This window comes from Mirounga angustirostris, unplaced genomic scaffold (assembly GCF_029215605.1).
Source record: "Mirounga angustirostris isolate CCGP_5_RB_7025 unplaced genomic scaffold, mMirAng1.0.hap1 SCAF_11, whole genome shotgun sequence".
Taxonomy (NCBI): domain Eukaryota; kingdom Metazoa; phylum Chordata; class Mammalia; order Carnivora; family Phocidae; genus Mirounga; species Mirounga angustirostris.
Window position 1 is genome coordinate 74636874 of NW_026991719.1, and position 9502 is coordinate 74646375.

At 35.5% G+C, this 9502-nt stretch overlaps 1 pseudogene; it reads left to right on the plus strand.

Moving 5' to 3' along the window:
* Positions 1-7456: 7456 nt before the first annotated feature.
* Positions 7457-7946, plus strand: LOC123861870 (peptidyl-prolyl cis-trans isomerase A-like; annotated as a pseudogene).
* Positions 7947-9502: the final 1556 nt, after the last annotated feature.

Sequence of the window (9502 nt, forward strand, 5' to 3'; positions counted from 1 at the left end):
ACCTCTGAAGGTTTACTATTTACTGCCTTCTTAGAGGGAGGAGGGGTGCTATTTAATTATGCCTATTTCTGATCCAAGCATTATTTTAAATGACGATGTTTTTATAAGAGAGACAACCTACCATCTTCTAATTTATTATCTCTATACATGAACAAGAAAACTATATAATAAAGGTAACTGCTAAATGACTATAAAATTGTTTCCTTTTGAACTAAAATTAAACAAAAGAAACTATAGCATGACACTCAGCCTTTATTCCATTAAAACTTTGACCCACAACCCTTTCCTTCTATTTTCTTTTTGAGACTGTCATTCTGTCAGTGTTTCAGGATTTGCACAGCCAGTCATAATGATCTAAGAGTGTTTTTATTCAATTCTCTGCTGTCTCCCAAACAACATAATACATTGCATTAAATTTCACTAACAGAATAACATCCTTTTCTGCTCAAAGGATTTTAGCATAGTGCAGTTTAAGAAATGGGGTATTGAATTCTAGCAAGAAATGCACATACCACATTTTTTTAAGGGATGGTCATTTTGTTTTGTTTTTGTTTTGTATGCTGCTTTTTATTGGTGACCTGCTAGCATTTTTTTTCTTTCAAAATTTTATTTAAATTCAAATTAGTTAACATATAGTGTAGTATTCATTTCAGGGGTAGAACTTAGTGATCCATCACTTGCATATAACACTCAGTGCTCACGATGACAAATACCTTCTTTAATGCCTATACCCAATTACCCCATCCCCCTACCTACTTCCCCTATAGCAACCCTCAGGTTGTTCCCTATAGTTAAGAGTCTCCTGGGGCGCCTGGTTGGCTCAGTCGTTAAGCGACTGTCTTCAGCTCAGGTCATGATCCCAAGGTCCTGGGATCAAGCCCCACATCGGGCTTCCTGCTTGGCGGGAAGCCTGCTTCTCCCTCTCCCACTCCCCCTGCTTGTGTTCCCTCTCTCGCTGTGTCTCTCTCTGTAAAATAAATAAATAAAATCTTTAAAAAAAAAAGTCTCTTATGGTTTGTCTCCCTCTCAGTTTTTATCTTATTTTCCTTCCCTTCCCCTATGTTCATCTGTTTTTTTTTTTAAATTCCACATATGAGTAAAATTATACGGTATTTCTCTTTCTCTGCTAGCATTTTTTAAGAAGCAAAAATTTGTGTTTGCTGTGCTCTCTCTAGTCCCTAGGCAATCAGCATCTCTCCCACCACCAAATGCAAATAAATAAATAAATAAATAAATAAATAAATAAATAAATAAATAATGTTTGTCTTTTCCTGAGCAGAGCTGTATGTAAGTAAAGTTTAGCAAAGGCTACTAAACTTAACACTTCTGTGAATTGAAGCTATTTGTATACAAATTTTGACAGAAGGATACTTTTGTTTTTAACTCCAATACTGTGTGTGACATGGAGATGATAGATCCTCAGAGATTCCCCATACCTAAGGAAGCCACAAAGCACTCCATCATAGATGCAATAAATAATTGAGGCATATGTTTATTTAACACTAAGAAAACCTGAAGGAGCCAGCTTGGCCCCCTCTTACTTCCCCATTACCAGTATTTGCTTCTCCTTCTCTCCTTTTCCTTATCCAAGTTCCTACATTATTTGATGTTCTTATCAATTTAACTAAAAAGTTAATGGTAGCAAATCAAGGCATGACAGCTCCAATAAAATAATTGCTTTTAAATAGCTAATGCCTTAAGAGTGGTAGGCTCTAGGGATAGCCTAAGGGTGGATTATTTATTTGAGGTCAGCACCCTCTCAAAGACCATTCTTATTATATCTACTCCCAAGTCCAGTTTCTTTTTTTTCTAAGGAAATGTATCATGGAAAACAAAAATGTAAAAAAAAAAAAAGTATTATGGAAAAAATACGTTCTGGTTTTCTTGATTTCAAGCATATTCTAATGTTTCATAATTCCTGCTTAGAACCTGAGATAACATGTTCCTTACAAAAACAAACAAACGAGCAAAAAACTTTTGGGTTATTTCTGAAACAGACTTAACATAGCTTTAGTGAATTTCCAAAGATTTCTATTAGAGTTCTTCTAGCATAAGAAGATTTATTTACTAAAAAATTGATACTGGTGGGGGAGAAGTTAAGATGGCAGAGGAGTAGGAAGACCCTAAATTTCTCTGGTCCCTCAAATATGACTAGATAGTATTCAATTCATTCTGAACACCTGAGAAATTAATCATAGATCAGAGATAAGAAATGCTGCAAGTCTACAAGTAGAAAAGCAAACATCGTTTGGAAAGTAGGAGGTGCAGAGGCTTAAATCCAGTGGGATATAACTGAGGATACAGCAGAGGGGAGGGAAGGTGCTTAAGGAGGCTACTGTAAAGTATTATAAGAAGAAGAGTGCAAAATTGGAACTTTTAGAAGTCTGCTACAATGGGGGGATGTGTCTGGCTTAAAGGAGCTCAGGTGGTGAAGCAGGACAGGATCCCAGATGTGAAAGCATGGTCTCAGGATCCCTGGGGTCACAAGAAGAATGGATGGTGCCTGAGGGTGGCAGAGTCCCCAGGCATAAGAGTGGGGAAGCCAGCTAAAAATAGCGAGTCTAGGTGCTGGCTTTCCACTCTATGTTGCCATAAACTTCCAACCACTGCATGGTCATGCAACCACTTTCCTGGGAAGGGTCCAGCAAAAGGCTGAGAACACTTTGAATCTGGGGAAGGAAACAGGCATTCAAGTCCAGGAGGCACAGAGAACCCCCCTCAAATTCAACAAAAATAGGTCAACAACTTGACATATTATAGTGGAGCTTGAAAATTACAAAGATAAAGAGAAAATCCTGAAAGCAGTTTGAGAGAAAATGTCCTTAACCTACAAGGGTAGACACATAAGGCTGACAGCAGAACTGTCTATGGAAACCTGGCAGGCCAGAAAGGACTGGTGTGATATATTCAATGTGCTAAATGGGAAAAACATGCAGCCAAGAATATTTTATCCAGCAAGGCTGTCATTTAGAATAGTAAGAGAAATAAAGACTAACCATGACAAACAAAAATTAAAGGAATTTGTGAACACTAAACCAGCCCTGCAAGAAATATTAAAGGGGATCCTTTGAGCGGAGAGAGAGGCCAAAAGTAATAAAGACAAGAAAGGAAGAGAAACAATCTACAGGAAGAGTGAATTTACAGGTCATAAATGGCACTAAGTTCATATCTTTCAATAATTACTCTGAATGTAAATGGACCAAGTGACTCAATCAAAAAACATAGGGTTACAGAATGGATAAAAAAACAAGACCCATCAATATGCTGTCTGCAAGAGACTTATTTTAGACCCAAAGACATCTCCAGATTGAAAGTGAGGGGGTGGAGAATCATTCATCAGGCTAATGGACATCAAAAGAAACCTGGAGTAGCCATCCTCATATCAAACAAACAAGATTTTAAACCAAAGACTGTAATAAGAAATGAAGAATGGCATTATATCATAATAAACAAAAAGATCTAAGAATTATAAATATTTATGCCCCCAACATGGGACAGCCAAATATATAAATTAATTCATAACAAACTTAAAGAAACGCATAGATAATAATAAAAAAAAATAGTAGGAGACTTTAACACCCCATTCACAACAATAGACGGAATATCAAAGCAGAAGATCAACAAGGAAACAATGGCTTTGAATGACACATTGGACCAGATGGACTTCATAGATATATTCAGAGCATTTCATCCTAAAGCAGCAAAATATACATTCTTTTCAAGTGCACCTAGAACATTCTCCAGAATAGATCACAATACTGGGTCACAAATCATCCTTCAACAAGTACAAAAAGATTGAGATCATACCTTGTACATTTTCAGACCATAACATTATGAAAGTTGAGTCAACCACAAGAAAAAAAAAATGGAAGCACCACAAATACATGGAAGTTACAGAACATCCTACTAAAGAATGAATGGATCAACCAGGAAATTAAAGAAGAATTAAAAAAATACATGGAAGCAAATCAAAATGAAAACATGACAGTTCAAAACCTTTGGGATGAAGCAAAAGTGGTCTTAAGAGGGAAGTGTATAGTAATACAGGCCTTCCTCAAGTAACAAGAAAAGTTTCAAATGTACAACCTAACCTTACATCTAAAAAAGCTGGAAAAAGAGCAGTAAATAAAGCCTAAATCCAGCAGAAGAAGAGAAATAATAAAGATTAGAGCAGAAATCAATGATACAGGAATCAGAAAAGCAGAACAGATCAATGAAACTAGAAGCTGATTCTTTGAATGAATTAATAAGCTCAATAAACCCTAGGCCAGACTTAACAAAAAGAAAAGAGAAAGGTCCCAAACAAATAAAATCATGAATGAAAGAGGAGAGATCACAACCAACACATCAGAAATACAAACAATTAGAAGAGAATATTATGAGCAATTTTATGCCAACAAATTATGGATAAATTCCTAGAAACATATAAACTACCAAAACTGAAACAGGAAGAAATAGAAAGCCTGACCAATCCAGAACCATCAAAGAAATTGAATCAGTAATAAAAAATCTCCCAACGAACAAGAGTCCAGGGTTGGATGGCTTCTCAGTGGAATTCTACCAAACATTTAAAGAAGAACTAGTACCTATTTTTCTGAAAATGTTCCAAAAATAGAAATGGAAGAAAAACTTCCAAACTCCTTCTATCAGGCCAGCATCACCTTGATCTCAAAACCAAACACCCCACTGAAAAGGAGAATTACACCCCCAAATCCCTGATGAATATGGAAGCAAAAATTATCTCCAAAATACTAGCTAATAGGAGACAATAGTACATTAAAAGGATTATTTACCACAACCAAGTAAGATTTATTCCTGGGCTGCAAGAGTGGTTCAACATCAGCAAATCAATGTGATATACCATATTAATAAAAGAAAGGTCAAGAACCATATGGTCCTCTCAATAGATGCAGAAAAAAGCATTTGACAAAATACAGCATCCTTTCTTGATAAAAACCCTCTACTGTGTAGGGATAGAGAGAACATACCTCAATATGATAAAAGTCATATACAAAAGTCCCACAGCAAATATCATCCTTAATGGGGAAAAACTGAGAGCTTTTCCCCTAAGGTCTGGAACTCCACAGGGATGTTGTTCCACATAATGCTGGAAGTCCTAGCCTCAGCAATTAGACAACAAAAAGAGATTAAAGCATCCAAATCGGCAAAGAAGAATACAAACTTTCACTCTTCACAGATGACATGATATTCTATGTAGAAAACTCAAAAGACTCCACCAACTAATTGCCAGAAGTGATACAGAAATTCAGCAGAGTCACAGGATATAAAATCAATGCACAGAAGTCAGTTGAATTTCTATACACTAACAATGAAGCAGAAGAAAGAGAAATCAAAGAATTGATCCCATTTACAATTGCACTAAAAAACATAAGATACCTAGGAATAAACCTAACCAAAGAGGTAAAGGATCTGTACTCTGAAAACTATAGAACACTTATGAAAGAAATTGAGGAAGACACAAAAAGATGGGAAAACATTCCATGTTCATGTATTGGAATAGCAGAATAGAAAACCCAGAAATGGAACCACAACTATATGGTCAACTAATCTTACACAAAACAAGAAAGAATACCCAGTGGAAAAAAAGATACTCTCTTCAACAAATGGTGTTGGAAAAATTAGACAGCCACATGCAGAAGAATGAAACTGGACCACTTTCTTACATCATACACAAAATAAAACTCAAAATGGAGGAAAGACCTAAAAGTGAGACAGTAATCCATCAAAATCTTAGAGGAGCACACAGGTAACAACTTCTTTGACCTCAGCTGCAGTAATTTCTTGCTAGACACATCTCAAAAGACAAGGGAAACAAAAGCAAAAATGAGCCATTGGGACTTCCTCAGGATAAAAACCTTCTTTACAGCAAAGGAAGTGTTCAACAAAACTAAAAAGCAACCTACAGAATGGGAAAAGATATTTGCAAATGTCTTTTCTGATAAAGGGCTAGTATCCAAACCTATAATGAACTTATTACCCTCAACACCCAAAAAACAACAACAAAAAAATGCAGTCAAGAAATGGGCAGAAGACATGAACAGACATTTCTCAAAAAAAGACATACAAATGGCTAATAGACACATGAAAAAATTGCCCATCACTCAGCATCAAGGAAATACAAATCAAAACCATGATGAGATATCATTTCACACTGGTCAGAAAGGCTAAAATGAACAACTCAAGAACATGACAACTTTTGAGAGGATGCAGAGAAAGGGGAACCCTCTTACACTGTTGATGGGAATGCAAACTGGAGCAGCAAGTCTGGAAAACAGTATGGAGGTTACTCAAAAAGTTAAAAACAGAACTTCCCTACAACCCAGCAATTATACTACTAGGTATTTATCCAAAGGGTACAAATGTAGTGATTCAAACAAACACATGCACCCAAAATATTTATAGCAGCAATGTCCACAATAGCCAAACTATGGAAAGAGCCTAGATGTCCATTCACAGATGAATAGATAAAGAAGATGTGGTATATATATACACAATGGAATATTATTCAGTCATAAAAAGAATGAAATCTTGCCATTTGGAATGATGTGGATGGAACTAGAGGGTATTATGCTAAGTGAAATAAATCAGTAAGAGAAAGAAAAATACCATATGATTTCATTCATATGTGGAATTTAAGAAACAAAACAGATGAACATAAGTGAAAGAAAAATAAAATAAGATAAAAACAGAGGGAAGAAAACCATAAGAGACTCTTAACTATAGGGAATAAACTGAAGGTTGCTGGAGGGGAGGTAGGTCAGGGAATGGGGTAATTGGGTGATGGGCATTAAGGAGGACACTCAGTGTAATCATCACTGTGTGTTGTATGCAACTGATGAACCACTAACTTCTATCCATGAAACTAATAATACAGCATATGCTAACTAAATTGAATTTAAATAAAAAATTTTTAAAAATTAAAAATTTGAAATTGGTCATGTATTCATATACAATTGACTATTGATTCAAATCTATGTTAGTCAAATTTTGCATAACTTATGTACATTTTTGCAAATTCTTTGTTTTGCTTTTTTTTTTTTAATTCTTGGTTAACAAAGCCTTAAGTAAAAAAATCACATGAATTCTTCCATACCAATAAATTGTAAAATCAAAAAAAAATGGGACCATGTAAAAGTCAAAAGCTTCTGCACAACAAAAGAAACAATTAAAAATAAAACAATAAGACAACCTACAGAATGGGATAAATTTTTGCAATCCATATAAAGAACTCATACAACCTAACAAAAAACAAGCAATCCAATTTAAAAAATGGGCAGAAGAACTAAGTAGACATTTTTCCAAGAAGGACATAAAAATGACCAACAGGTACATGAAAAGTTGTTCAATATCACTAATCATCAGGGAAATGCAAATCAAAACTACAGTGAGACCTTGCAGTCACCCACCACCCTGGAACTGTCTGCACCACCCAGCCATGGACAACCCCACCTTGTTGTTTGACACTCCCCTGGGTGGTGAGCCTTTGGGCTGCATCTCCTTTGAGCTATTTGCAGACAAAGCTCCAAAGACAGCAGAAAACATTCATGCTCTGACCACTGGGGAGAAAAGATTTGGTTATAAACATTCCTGCTTTCACAGAGTTATTTCAGGATTTATGTGCCAGGGTGTGACTTCACACACCCTAATGGCACTGGCAGTAAGTCCATATGTGGGGAGAAATTTTATGATGAGAATTTGATCCTGAAGCAAATGAGTCCTGGCATCTTGTCCATGGCAAATGCTGGACCCAATACAAATAGCTTCCAGTTTTTCATCTGCACTGCCAAGACTGAGTGGTTGGATGGGAAGCATGTGATCTTGGCAAGGTGAAAGAAGGCATGAATATTGTGGAAGCCATGGAGTGCATTGAGACCACAAATGGCAAGACTAGCAAGATCACCATTGCTCACTGTGGACAAATATAATAAATTTGACTTGGTGTTTTACCTTAACTACCAGACCATTCCTTCCGTAGCTCAGGTGAGCCCTCCTTCACCCCCATCTGCTTGAAATATCCTATAATCTTTGTGCTTTCACTGCAGTCCTTTGGATTCCATATTTTATTTATTCCTGTCCAAGTCTAGCTGGATTGCAGAGTTAAATTTATGATTATGAAATTAAAACTAAACAACAAAACAATCAACAACAACAAAAAAATCAAAACCACAATGAGATATCACCTCATACCTGTTAGAATAGCTATTATCAAGAATAGAAGGGACAACAGGTACAAGCGAGGATGTGGTTAATAAAAGAACATTTATAAATTGTTGGTGGGGATGTAAATGTGTTCAATCACTATGGAAAGCAATATGGAATCTCCTCAAAAAATTAAAAATAGGTCTACCATATGATCCAGCAATTCCACTTCCTGATATATACCCAAAGAAATGAAAACAGGATTTTGACATGATATATTCATTCCTATGTTTACTGCAGCACTATTCACAATAGCCAAGATATGGAAATAACCCAAATGCCCATCAATGAATGAATGAATAAAAACGATGTGATACATATACATAGAGGAATATTATTCAGCCATGAGAAAGGAGGGCATCCTGCCATTTGCAACAACATGGATGGACCCTGAGCACATTATGTCAAGCATGATAAATCAAAGAAAGACAAATACTGTATAATATGACTTATATGTGAAATCTAAAAAAGCCAAACCAAAAAAACCAACCAACCAAACAAACAAATAAACAAAAAACCAGAGAGTAAAATGGTGGTTACCAAGAGTTGGGAAGGGGGGATTGATGTTATCTAAGGGTACAAACTTGTAATAAGTAGTAAATAAGCCATAGAGATCTTTGGACAGTATAATGAATATAGACAATAATACTGTACTATGATTATGCAATGTGATAAATGTCACTATAATGACAATTATATATAACTAATATATAATAAATATAAAATATATATTTTATATATTACAATATATAAATGTATCAAAGTAACATGTTATATACCTTAAACTTACACAATGTTACATGTCAAAGTTATTCAACAACAACAAAAGAAATGGTAATCTACTAAATGTTATAATGCTACATAACTTGCAGTCATTGTTAACTATTAACTAATAGGGAATCTGAGTCATTAGAGTGACCCTCTTGTGGACTTCTCTTGATATAAGGTTTAAGTTAAAACACAAGTTTGTCCAATAAGAGAATATTTTTCTTTGCCTCTAGACAAGAATCACCCTGTGTTCTTGGCCTGAAATCTCACCTGAAAAACCCCTGAGGAGTGCCCCAGGGACATGACCTAATGCCCATGGGTTCTAAAGATATACCAATTCCTCACCAACAAAATAGGTCCTTTTATAAAGGTAGAGTTCAAAATTAAATCACAACAACCCTAACATACCTTCACATAGTCATGTGGTTTGTGACTCCATAATATACACAGATTTCCATATCAATTCTCTGGAAACTGAAATATTTATCCATGTAATTATACAACTTTAAAAAGA